The following is a 14706-nucleotide window of genomic DNA, read 5'->3' as shown; positions in this document are numbered from 1 at the left end:
CCATTACTTTTCAAATTTGAAAACACTTTTTTTGGTTTTCTTTCTTGCTTTATTTATTTTATTTTGTTTCTACTTACAACAAAATACTTATTGTTGTTTTTTGGTTTTGTTTTCTGCATTATTTATTTTCTTTTGTTTTTTGCTTTATTTTTTAATTCTTTTTGCCTGTAGTTTTAGGAAAATTATAAACTTTCTGTTAGTGCCATTACTTTTCAAATTTGAAAACACTTTTTTTTTGTTTTCTTTCTTGCTTTATTTATTTTATTTTGTTTGTACTTACAACAAAATACTTATTGTTGCTATTTTTAATTATTACGAGGGCCGAACCATAAGACATTAAAGCATTTCAAATGAATTCTGAAAAAGTTGAAAGTTGGCATGGTATCATAAATTGACCCACACATAGCATGTGCATGTACAAAACGAACAATGGTATCATACTCGTCAGTTACAAAGTTGGCATGGTATCATCATAATAGTTGCGGGAGAAAGTCTTCACTTTTTCTTCGCTTGTGTCATTTGCTTATTGCGCCGTAACCATGGATAATCTTCATCGTTTATCAGGATGCTGGGGTCAGCCTTGACTTTAAAGGGAGGAATTTCATGAAACTTTTCATAATCTTCAGACATGTCTGTCTTGTCCTCCACTCCCACGATGTCCCTTTTTCCTGAAAGAACTATGTGGCGCTTTGGCTCATCGTATGATGTATTTGCTTCCTTATCTTTTCTCTTTCTCGGTCTACTGGACATGTCCTTCACATAGATAACCTGTGCCACATCATTGGCTAGGACGAACGGTTCGTCAGTGTACCCAAGATTTTTCAGATCCACTGTTGTCATTCCGTACTGTGGGTCTACCTGTACCCCGCCTCCTGACAGATTGACCCATTTGCACATAAAGAAAGGGACCTTAAAATCATGTCCGTAGTCAAGTTCCCATATGTCCACTATGTAACCATAATATGTGTCCTTTCCCCTCTCGGTTGTTGCATCAAAGCGGACACCGCTGTTTTGGTTGGTGCTCTTTTGATCTTGGTCAATCATGTAAAATGTATTCCCATTTATCTCGTATCCTTTCCAAATCAATACAGTCAAAGATGGTCCCCTGGATAACAAGTACAGCTCATCACAAACAGTGCTGTCACCTCTGATACGTGCTTCCAACCAACTACTGAAAGTCCTGATGTGTTCACATGTAATCCAGTCGTCGCACTGCTCCGGGTGTTTGAAGCGCAGACTGTTCTTGTGTTCATCGACATACGGGGTCACCAAGGTAGAGTTCTGTAGAACTGTGTAGTGGGCTTGAGACCAAGAATATCCATCCCTGCATATTATTGAGTCCTTTCCAAGCGTGCCTTTTCCAGTCAGTCTCCCCTCATACCGCGATTTAGGGAGACCTATCTTCTTAAGGCCAGGAATGAAGTCAACACAAAACCCGATGACATCCTCTGTTTGATGGCCCATGGAGATGCTTCCTTCTGGCCTAGCGCGGTTATCGACATATTTCTTTAGGACTCCCATGAACCTCTCAAAGGGGTACATATTGTGTAGAAATACGGGGCCCAGAATGACAATCTCGTCAACTAGATGAACTAGAACGTGCGTCATGATATTGAAGAAGGATGGTGGGAACACCAGCTCGAAACTGACAAGACATTGCACCACATCACTCCTTAGCCTTGGTATGGTTTCTGGATCGATCACCTTCTGAGATATTGCATTGAGGAATGCACATAGCTTCACAATGGCTAATCGGACGTTTTCCGGTAGAAGCCCCCTCAATGCAACCAGAAGCAGTTGCGTCATAATCACGTGGCAGTCATGAGACTTTAGGTTCTGAAACTTTTTCTCTGCCATATTTATTATTCCTTTTATATTCGACGAGAAGCCAGTTGGGACCTTCATACTAAGCAGGCATTCAGAGAAGATTTCCTTCTCTTCTTTGGTAAGAGCATAGCTAGCAGGACCTTCATACTGCTTTGGAGGCATGCCGTCTTTTTCGTGCAAACGTTGCAGGTCCTCCCGTGCCTCAGCTGTATCTTTTGTGTTAAATTCCTCCTGTTTGTGCTCATCCCACGTACGTACACCGTTTCCATTCCACAGCTATAAAAGTTCCTCAACTAATGGCCTTAGGTACACATCAATGTCATTGCCGGGTTGCTTAGGGCCTTGGATGAGAACTGGCATCATAATGAACTTCCGCTTCATGCACATCCAAGGAGGAAGGTTATACATACATAGAGTCACGGGCCAGGTGCTGTGATTGCTGCTCTGCTCCCCGAAAGGATTAATGCCATCCGCGCTTAAAGCAAACCATACGTTCCTTGGCTCACTTGCAAACTCATCCCAGTACTTTCTCTCGATTTTTCTCCACTGCGACCCGTCAGCGGGTGCTCTCAACTTCCCGTCTTTCTTACGGTCCTCACTGTGCCATCGCATCAACTTGGCATGCTCTCCGTTTCTGAACAGACGTTTCAACCATGGTATTATAGGAGCATACCACATCACCTTCGCAGGAACTCTCTTCCTGGGGGGCTCGCCGTCAACATCACCAGGGTCATCTCGTCTGATCTTATACCGTAATGCACCGCATACCGGGCATGCGTTCTGATCCTTGTATGCACCGCGGTAGAGGATGCAGTCATTAGGGCATGCATGTATCTTCTGCACCTCCAATCCTAGAGGGCATATGACCTTCTTTGATGCGTATGTACTGTCGGGCAATTCGTTATCCTTTGGAAGCTTCTTCTTCAATATTTTAAGTAGCTTCTCAAATCCTTTATCAGGCACAGCATTCTCTGTCTTCCACTGCAGCAATTCCAGTACGGTACCGAGCTTTGTGTTGCCATCTTCGCAATTGGGGTACAACCCTTTTTTGTGGTCCTCTAGCATGCGATCGAACTTCAGCTTCTCCTTTTGACTTTCGCATTGCGTCCTTGCATCGACAATGACCCGGCAGAGATCATCATCATCGGGCACATCGTCTGGTTCCTCTTGATCTTCAGCAGCTTCGCCCGTTGCAGCATCATCGTGCACATCGTCTGGTTCCTCTTGATCTTCTGGAGCATCAACGTATTCAGGGGGCACATAGTTGTCATCGTACTCTTCTTCTTCGCCGTCTTCCATCATAACCCCTATTTCTCCGTGCCTCGTCCAAACATTATAGTGTGGCATGAAACCCTTGTAAAGCAGGTGGGTGTGGAGGATTTTCCGGTCAGAGTAAGACTTCGTATTCCCACATATAGGGCATGGACAACACATAAAACCATTCTGCTTGTTTGCCTCAGCCACTTTGAGAAAATTATGCACGCCCTTAATGTACTCGGAGGTGTGTCTTGAACCGTACATCCATTGCCAGTTCATCTGTGTGCATTATATATAATTAAGTGTGTCAAAAATCATTACAGAACATCATGAATAGATAATTAATTAAGTGACCAAATTAATAGAAGTTCATCATCACATTAAAACCAAAGTAAATACATAGTTCTCATCTAACAACATAAAGCTCTGCAGAGCATCTAAATTAATTAAACCATACACTGAAACTATGTAAAACATTTCAATGCGAAAACAAATGCGATCATAATCGCAACCAATGTAACAACTGATCCAACGGCATAATGATACCAAGCCTCGGTATGAATGGCATATTTTCTAATCTTTCTAATCTTCAAGCGCATTGCATCCATCTTGATCTTGTGATCATCGACGACATCCGCAACATGCAACTCCAATATCATCTTCTCCTCCTCAATTTTTCTAATTTTTTCCTTTAACAAATTGTTTTCTTCTTCAACTAAATTTAACCTCTCGACAATAGGGTCGGTTGGAATTTCCGGTTCAACAACCTCCTAGATGAATAAAATCTATGTCACGTTGGTCGGCATAATTGTCATAAACAATAAATGAACCAATAGTTATGAAAAGATAATATATACCACATTTGAATCATAGACAGGACGAGGGCTGACGGGGGCGGATACCAAAACCATCGCACTATATAAGATGCAATAATAAAAGTAAGAAAATTATACAAGTATATAGCTATCTAAACATACAAATAAGAATATTTTTCCTTTCGGAAAGAAGATAAGAACAAGAGGCTCACCACGGTGGTGCCGGCGATGAGATCGGTGCGGGTGATCGACGATGTTGAAGACGGGGACGGGGCGTGACAGACCGCTAAACCTAGACAAATATGGAGGAAAATGGAGCTTGGCGGTCGAGCTTGGAGAGGAGAAACCTTAAGTAGTGTGGCTCGGGCATTCCATCGAACACCTTGTGTGCATATGAGGTGAGCTAGAGCACCACCAAGCCCTGTCCCCCTCGGCCAGAAAAAATAGAGCAGTGTGCTCTGCTCTTGCGCGAGGGGGTATATATAGGCACCACCATTGGTCCCGGTTGGTCGCATGAACCGGGACTAAAGGGTTGCCTTTGGTCCCGGTTCGTGCCACGAACCGGGACCAATGGTGGTGGGCCAGGAGCGAGGCCCATTGGTCCCGGTTCATCCCACCAACCGGGACCAAAAGGTCCAGACGAACCGGGACCAATGGCCCACGTGGCCCGGCCGGCCCCCGGTGCTCATGAACCGGGTCCGATGCCCCCATTGGTCCCGGTTCTGGATTGAACCGGGACTAATGGGCCGGACCGGCCTGGACCATTGCCCCCTTTTTTACTAGTGATGCAACTGCTTCCGGTTGCATTGAGGGGGCTTCTACCGGAAAACGTTCGATTAGCCATTGTGAAGCTATGTCCATTTCTCAATGCAATCTCTCAGAAGGTAATCGATCCAGAAATCATACCAAGGTTACAGAATGATTTGGTGCAATGTCTTGTCAGTTTCGAGTTGGTGTTCCCACCATCCTTCTTCAACATCATGACGCACGTCCTAGTTCACCTATGCGAAGAGATTAACGTTTTGGGTCCTGTATTTCTACACAATATGTTCCCCTTTGAGAGGTTCATGGGAGTCTTAAAGAAATATGTTCATAACCGTGCTAGGCCAGAAGGAAGCATCTCCAAGGGCCATCAAAATGAGGAGGTCATTGAGTTTTGTATTGACTTTATTCCTGACCTGAAGCCGATTGGTGTTCCTGAATCGCGGCATAAGGGCAGACTGGATGGAAAAGGCACGCTAGGAGGGGAACAAATAATATGTATGGACGGACATTCTCTCACTGAAGCACACTACACAGTTCTACAGAATTCCGCCTTGGTGGCTCCGTATATGGATGAACACAAGAATTTGCTACGCTCCAAACACCCGGAGCGGTCTGATGACTGGATTACACGTGAACAAACCAGGAGTTTCGCCAGCTGGTTGCAGACACGTACCATGCATGACACCTCTATTGAAGATGACTTGTACTTGCTGTCCCAGTTACCATCTTCGAATATAATGACTTTCAAAGGGTACGAGATAAATGGTAATACATTTTACACGATCGCCCAAGATAAGAAGAGCACCAACCAAAACAGTGGTGTCCGCTTTGATGCAAAAACCAAGACGGGAAAGGAAACATATTATGGTTATATACAGGACATACGGGAACTTGACTATCGACGTGGTTTAAAGGTCCCTTTGTTTCGGTGCAAATGGGTCAATATGACACGAGGCGGGGTAACGGAAGACCCGCAGTACGGAATGACAACAGTGGATCTCAACAATCTTGCGTATGCAGACGAACCATTCGTCCTAGCCAATGATGTGGCATAGGTTTTCTATGTGAAGGACATGTCTACCAAGCCAAGAAAAAGAAAAGATAAGGAAGCGAATGCATCGTACGATGAGCCAAAGCGGCACATAGTTCTTTCTGGGAAGAGAAACATCGTGGGAGTAGATGACAAGACAGACAAGTCAGAAGATTATGAAAAGTTTGATGAAATTGCTCCATTCACAGTGAATATTGACCCGAGCATCCCGTTAAATGATGAAGATTTTCCATGGTTACGGCGCAAAGGGACACACGCGAAGAAAAAGTTTCACACCCAAAGATCTGGGATGTGATCGGATTCACTATCATCACTTTCTTCTGTGTTTCACACCTAGGAGGGAATGTCTGTAATAGTTAGGGTAGTTATGTGTTTTTGCATTTGAAACGCGAAGAAATTTTATGTGCAAACAAATTCTTTTCATGCATTTACTGATTTTTTTCCAGCTAAATGACCCTGAAATTGAAAAGCATTTCAAATGAACTCAGAAAAGGTTGAAAGTTGGCATGGTATCAAAATTTCATACAAATAGCATGTGCAAGAAAGTATAGAGGGTTACGGCAAAAACTGGATGCACTTCGTGTACAAAATGGACAATCTCTTTCGAAGTATCTGGGTTTCCAACGAAAACTGAACTGTTACAAAGGAATTTCATTTTTTAAATAACCTAAGCATTACTAAATTGAATATAATGATAAAACGCACTAATTATAACATAAGAAAAAAGAATCACTGAAAAAACTTTTTTCAAAGTTAAGTTATTCACAAACTAGTGATTCACACAAATTTCAAATAATTCAAAATTTAAACTATTCAAATTTGAAATCTACCGGCAAATGATCCAATGTCCCACTTTCCCATGAAGGTTACGTGATCCCTCTAATTTCTACTGCGTGCGTGATTATTTGTTTGATTGCTAAAATGGAGGCATATGTTTTGCTATTTTAGATATTTGAATTGTTTGATGATGATCTATGAACATTATCTGGAATGTTACAACATGTCCAATCAAAGTAGCGCATCCCGAATGGAATGATGATATTTTTTCTGGCATCATCGACTACCAACTTGTGTCCCAAAAAGCACGGATAGGTGAGTGCCTTTGGAACCCATTAAAGCATCTTATTTAGTTTTTTGCGTTGCTCAAGATAATGACAATGAAACGGGAAAGATCTAAATAACCCAATTTCCAGGGTTAGTATTCATTGTTTCACATTTTGACATTCTGCTGCAAAAACTCCCAAGATATGAACTTACTATTCTCATTCAGGATGTTGACCAGCTAAGGGAGCGATTTTTGGTGCACCTACTCAGTTACATTGAGAATGAAGTTGTAAAGGACATTACAGCTAATGCACGGGAACTGATTAGCCATATTAGAAAAGACTAAGATAATAGTGTCGTTTTGGTTCTATGCATATGACGCTACATTAAAATGTTCTCTTGTTTTGTAATATTTTTTAGTGCAAATAAAACATCTTTCTATGTATATCAGTTCTCATATATATTTTTAATATTAGTCGAGACGTGCATTTGCACGTGCACGCTTACTAGTCAAGTTAAGCATATTTCAATGTACCATGGAGTTTTTAATTCAAATACATAGAAGATCCCGCTTCATTAAAATGCCCATGATTATTTGATTTATTTCTCTAGAGAACGATGTGGCTTCTCACCTGTTCATCTCGCAGAAATCAGTAATATTCATAGAAGATCATGGCAACGTTTTTGGCTCACCCATGTGAGTGCAGGGTGCTGCATGTGAGTAGTGAACCGGGTGCAGCATGTGAGTAGGTCTGCCGTCAGTGTATTAGGCGCTGCTGATAGCTCAGACGCTGTGGGTTTTTAAAACTGTGCTCATATCTCTATGCAGCAGAAGACAAAACAGATGGTTAGGATAGAGGGTACCGTGAAGCTTGAGCTACGAAAAACCACACTCTTTCACATGCCAAAAATGTGATGAGAACAGCAGAACATACCACCATAAGTAATTGTCTTTCATTCTTTCTCATTTGCGGGACAACAAAGGCAAGAAGTTTCAGAGGCTAAAAGTTATCAGTATTAAGAAAATCAGGATGTAAGGTTCTCGGATTAAAATATATGCACAGATATTTATTGAATCAGCGCCCCACGTGCATTTATTCACATCCAGACAATAGACGGCCATGGAAGTTCTCATTAAAAATTGTAATTGTTCTCTCTACTTTTACTTTTGTAACATTAGTATTTCAGATTGTTTTCAATTACATTTTATGTGTACGTACCATGTTTTATTGTTTTAAATTTTTGTACCTACATTTTTTGTTAAAAAATGTACTTACCACTTATTTTACCTAGCTCTAAAAGAAAAGTTCGGAATATCAGAAGTCCTGTTGGTTGACATTGAGGAACACTTCAAACGACTTGTCGGACACATTCAACACCGTCAAGGGCTGGACAAGAACCTTCAAAAACAAGGGGCTTTTGGCTGACACTCTGTTCTCGGCTTGATCCTGACACTGCTGGCACCACGGAATTATTGGGAGGAACTGTATAATCATCGCCCATTGTGACCCCACAAGAAATTGCGAACACAAGCAGTTGACCCTGATTGGTGCCGTCGGGCATGACTGCGAGTGATTGGAAGGTGAAATGATCGATGCTCTTAGGTTGCATATGGAACTTAGCAAGATAATATGTGCTTTGCAGTTTTTCTTTACCTAGCCCAGACAAAGTGTTGTGAGGATTGGAAGCCACGTTGAGCGACACATCAAGAGTGCATAGCTTAATTAATGAGGAATTCTTCAAATGACTTATTCGGCACAATCACCACCATTGAGGGGTGCACCAAAAACTTAAAAAGTGCGTTTTTGTCATGACGCACAAATATTAGTATGACATAAAAGGAGGATGCTTCGCCAGAATCACTTCAAGGTAGCATTTGGCCTGAAGCTACATCAGACTCTTGGGAGTTGTGCCACAATTTGATCTCATGGACCGTCCCTATGAAGAATGCAGGAGGAGACGTTCGACTCTTTAAGTAATGTATTAGGGTTGACTAGACAGCATAGAAACACACACACACACACACACACACACACAGAGAGAGAGAGAGAGAGGTTGCCAAGGATGGGACACTTGGTTACAAAACCATCATCGGAATGAGGTATGTCTTAATAAGGCAACAATTTTTGGGCTATGTTGAGCTAGGCTAGGGTGGGTTAGATGGGCTAGGTGGATACCTGGCGGCTTAGAAGAGATTAAAAAGTCCCCCAAAAATTTTATTTTAAAAATTCTTTCAAGATTTATGCCGTCGAAGAGGGGTCGAACAGATCTTCCCGAGGTGGACAATTCTGCCTCATCTAAGGGCGGCCTTCCCACACACGAAAAAGTCCGCACAACACTGGATTAGGTGCCGAGGGAGACAGAGGAGGCATTTTTTGAGGCAACGGGGCAGGGAGCAACTGTGAACCCGGAGGTTGGGATAATGCGGTCACGTGCGCTAGTGATGATGATGAATGGCAAGGACATCTATTTGATGAAGGGCGGGGACAGTCGTGTCGTGTTGGCAACGAGGCGGGATCTCAATCTTAAGAACATTATGGGCAAGGCAGCGGCGCAGAATCTGCAGCAGTCCAAGGTGGATATCATGCGCGAGCCCAACTCACACGACATGGATGGCCTATAGCCCATCCACCTAAATGATGAACATAATTCCTCAGTTGTGGATGTACACACCCTCTTAATTATAACATCCTTAATGTGATGCATTGAATTGTGTTTTGATCATTTTTAAGTTGTGCTTGTTGAAATTCAAGTGATAAAGGCGGTAAAGTGGATCAGGGCCGAACATCTCGATGATCGCAATGCCATAATCAAAGGAAGGGTGAATAAGAAACTCAATGTCACCAGAGCATTTGAGGTTCTCTACCTCAAGGAGGTACACACCAATCAAGCATTGTGTCTTTCTTACTTGAGAATGCTTGTTCAAGCACATCTCCATCGATTGTTATTGGCATGTTTCTGCTAGACTTCTATGAAGTGATGTTATGAAATTGCTAAATAATATATTCCATGATGCATAGACAAGTGCACTAAGTCTAAGCAACATGCCACAGTCTAGCACTTAAGGACTATAATGGTGTTTCCAGTTAATTCCATAATAAAAAAAATCTCATCGTGTGTAGGCCCTTCAAATCATTCACATACTAGACTAGTGGTTGCCCAACATTAGTTTAATAGCTTTGTTCATGCCATGTGTTGATGAGCATACTAAAAGTTGTGAATGTGACCTGCAGTTCATGCAAAACATCATGCAAATATGGTAAGTAATTGACACTGTGAGCAATACAATTTGTTACATGTTCCTTGCATTTGCTAATATGTGGAGAGTCATCAAAGTTCCGTGAGATGTCAATTTGCACATCCGAGAATTCATGGGATGCACATTTTTTACTTGTCAGCCAAAGTCAAATAGTAGGTTGTTAGCATCCCTCGATTGACTACATTGGCAATGACCCCTACATCGGTTCCACCTCGTCATTGTGCCACCACCATATAAGTCCCAACGACAACTTCCTGGTGTTGTCATCTGATGTGCTCTATCAGTATTTCACCAACAAAGATGTTCACAACTTAGCATCTTTTCGAAGATTGTTACTCCGGGCTGCAAGGAAGGCTCGTGAGCAATCAATTCTATACTTTGCACAACACAAGCCTGCCTGCACAAACAATTTTTTTACATTGTTCGTAACTTCATATGTTTATTTATTGTGATGTATGGACTGCCATGAACTGCTCAATATATCCCATGGCGAGAGGAGGAAGTAACATGATGACGTGTCCATTATCGAGATCTCAGTAAAGCGGAGGGTATTGAGATCCACCATTTTGGCATAGTGTTGGTGGTGGATAGTGTGTCCTCGTCATCATAGAGATTCAGAAGTCTGTTGCGTAGTGAGCAATTCAAGGTGTTGAAAGTTACCAGAAGAGCTGAATGCAATGCTTCTGGTGGGCTAGTAGGGTATGGTGACATTGAAAAGCACATCCACCATGGAGAACCTTGTTAGGTCTTTTTTTCTTTCTTCAGGGAATCTTGTTCCTTTTTCGCCGAAAGCCTAGGACTAGTATGCATAGTTTGGTAGAAGGGACTCCAGATCTCATTTGCTATGTAGTTAGGTTTCATCAGCGATGATGTTTATAGGTGATGGTGATTGAAAGCAGAAGGGGAAAATGTATACGTCCAATAAGAATGTTATGTTTGTTCATATGCCTATACATGACCCGTATTAATATATGCCACAAGAGGCAGGTGCATCCTTCTCTACGCCATTAGTTTTAGCCAATTAAAACTTCTCTCACAAATATTTATCATGCACTAAAAGAAATACATCACACTTCGAGCACATAATTCAGTTCGATCAGGTTGAGTTTTCCTATGATATAGTAGGCAAGCAACACTGCATTCAACCACATGGTGCCTCGGCCATGACGCTTGCACAACACAATGTGGTGTGGCGAGAAGAAGCTCATGACCCACACTATTGTTGCTACACACGGTCACAATACGTCTAGAGGAGAGGTTGTCAACTTGGGATCTCTAATGAAGGAGACACTCATGGCCAGAAAACCAAAGCGCAGTGCACCACCTATGAAAGGTGTGGGATGCTAATAGGATGGACTTAGATATGCTTGTGCTCTGGTGGTAGGGCGGAAAAGTGGTGACGACCTAGGTCAAACTAGTTGCTTGACCCGACCTGATTTTCTCTGTTACCTTCCACGCTTGGTAGGTCTTCACGATGTCCCATGTCCTCATTGTCGTTGTTGTTCCTCTAGAAGGCTATAGAAGGAAAAATTAAAATATCATTAGCCATTTGATCTTTGCACATGCCAAAAATGTCAGGAAAACAACAGACCCTTCCAACCACAAATAATTGTCTTGCTCTCTTTCTAGTTTGCGAGAGAACAAAACCCAAAAGTTTGACAGACTGAAATATTATCGGTATTAAAAAAAGTCGGGATGTCAGGGGCTCGGCTTAAAACATATGCACAAATATTTGTCGAATCAGTGTGCCACATGCACTTATTACAATCCAAAGAATGGATGGCCATGACAGTACTCATTAAAAATCAAAATTGTCATCTGCCCCTTTTGTTTTGTAACATTAGTATTTCAGATGACTTGCAACTCCCTTTTATGTTTATTTGACATTTTTATTAGGGTATTATGTGTACATACCATTTTTAGTGTGGTAAAGTTCTGTACATAATTTTTTTTAATATACTAAGCACTTTTTTTACCTAGCCCCAAAAAATGTTGCGAATATCAGATGGTATGTTGATTGAGACATCGGGGAACACTTCAAACAACTGTTCCGACAACACCGTCAAGGGATGGAAAAGAAACTTTAAAAACAATGAGCTTTTGGAAGAAACTCTGTTCCCAAATTGATCCCGACGCTCCTTGGACCATGAAATCATTGGGAGGACCAGAAGTGACTCTGATCAGGCAAACCAAGAACTTTATAACATTTTCACATTCCCATCGCATACGAAACTGACAAACAAAGCGACTGGCCCTGATTGGTGTCATTGAGCATGACTGTGGTGACTCAAAGGTGAAATGGTCGATGCTCCGGTGCTGCACAAATGATACTAGCAAAACACCACTCTCAGCGTACCTCTCCCATGATGCTTGCACCACACGTTTGGGTGTATGGAGACGCAGCTCATGGCCCACACCATTGTTTATCAACATAGAGATGGTATATTTGGTGAGGAGATTGTCGAGCAGCAATCTCTGGCCAAATGTTATAATCATGGCCAAAGGACCAATGTGATAGGTGCCAGCCGTGGAAGGCCCAAGAGGAGAATAGCTAGGCCTTAAAGGACCTGATGGTTTAGAACTAGCCGAAAAAGCGCTGACGAGGTAGCTTAGCATGTAGCTTTGTCGGGCGTGATTTTCCTCAATGCCTCACTAGAGCTGCGAGTCTCCATGCCATTTTGGGTCCTTGTTCTGGTTTCTCTTCTTCCCACAGGACACTGAGAGAAAGAATGAAAATATCATTAACCATAGGACCTTTGGATGGGCCATAAATACTTGTTTTGCTCTCTTCCTCGTAAGTGGAAGAACAAAAGAGAAAAAATTCAGATACTAGAATTTGCCGGTGTTAAATTTTTCCGGAAGTCAGGTGCTTCGATAAAACATTTCCATCACTAGTTATATAATTAGCGAGCCATGGGATTTAATAATATCGAATGAGTCGTCCGTCGTGAAAGTATTCAAAAAACATCATAACAATTGGTAGTACTTTTTTTTCTTGTAACATCATAGTTATCTGGATGGCATAATTCTCGCTTCTATTTGTACTAACCATTTTCTTTAGCATGTTAATTTTATGTACATACCAATTTTACCATGTAGTATTTTGGTACATTGCACCTTTTTGAAAATGTACTTACCACTTTTTTCTTTACCTAGCCCCTACAAAGTGTTGCGAGGATTGGAAGCCACGTTTATCGTGACATCAAGGATGCATGGCTTAATGAGAAATTCTTCAAACAACTTGTTTGGCGCAATCAGTACCATTGAGGGTTGCACCAGATTATTGGTTGTCCAACACTAGCTCGTTGTTCATACTATGCATGTTCATGAACAGGCTAAATGTTGTGAATGTGACTTGTAATTCATGCAACACATGATGCAAATATGATTTGTAATTGACACAGTGACCAATACAATTTATGACATGTTCCTTGCATATGTTAATATATGGAGAGTCATCAAAGTTTCCTGAAATGTCAATCTGCAGATGCGATAATTCATGGGATGCACATTTTTTACCTATCAGCCCTAGTGGAACAGTAGGTTGTTATCGTAAATCAATATTGGTTACGTTGGAAATGACCCAATGCACCTCATCGCCATCACAACACCATATCAGTCCCAATGACAAGTTCCTGGTGTTGTCGTCTGATTGGTCTATCACTATTTCACCAACAAAGAGGTGGTTGATCAGGTAGATATGTTCACACCAAAGCATCTGAAGGGCGATCCTACTTAGCATCTCGTCAGAGAATTGTTACTCCGAGGTGTAAGCAAGGCTTAGGAGCAACCAACTCTATACTTTGCCCAACACAAGCCTGTCTGCACAAACCGGTTTTTACATTGTTCCTAACTTCATATGTCTATTTATTGCAAGGTATGGAATGCCATGAACTGCTCAATATATCCCATGGTGAGAGAAGGAAGTACCATGGGACGAGTGCGTCATCGGGTTCTCATTCAAGGGGATTTTATGGAGATCCATCATTTAGGCATAGTATTGGTCGGGCACAGTGTGTCCTGTCTGAACAGAAATTCAGAAGTCAGTTGCCTAGTGAGCAATTCAAGGTGTTTCAGACTTAATAGAAGAGTAGAACTAAATTCTTTCAGTGGGCTAGTATGCTATGGTGACATCAATAAGCTGAAATGAGTACGACTATTATGCATAGTTCGGCAAGAGGGACTATATTTGTCATATGCTATGTACATCTTTTTCCAAGGCAATGAGGGTTATATGTGATTGTGATATAAAGAAGAAGGGGAAAATGTATATGTCCAATAACAGTGCTATGTTTGTTCCTTTTCCTATACATGACCGACATTAATATATTCCACCATAGGGAGGAGCAAGCTTCTTCGAGCCATTAATTTTATCCAATTATAACTTATCACGAAAATCTTTATCAGGCACTAAAAGAAGTACATCACACTAAAATCCGGTTCATATTGAATTTTCCTATCATAGACTAAGCAAGCAATAAAAGAATAACTAAGTTTAGGGCGAGAAACATAGCCTAAAGGTTTAGAATTACATTGGTATAAGATCCTCCACATTGATCTCATATTCATCTAGATGAAAAACCAAAGTTTCAGACTCCACGTCAACCACTTGGCCATATCCAGAACTTGGCAATTGACAATTCCACATGTTATTCTAGTGTAGTTAGTCACACCTCCAGATTTCAGTG

The sequence above is a fragment of the Triticum dicoccoides genome, chromosome 7B, assembly GCF_002162155.2.
Source record: "Triticum dicoccoides isolate Atlit2015 ecotype Zavitan chromosome 7B, WEW_v2.0, whole genome shotgun sequence".
Taxonomy (NCBI): domain Eukaryota; kingdom Viridiplantae; phylum Streptophyta; class Magnoliopsida; order Poales; family Poaceae; genus Triticum; species Triticum dicoccoides.
This window is presented reverse-complemented; position numbering follows the sequence as displayed.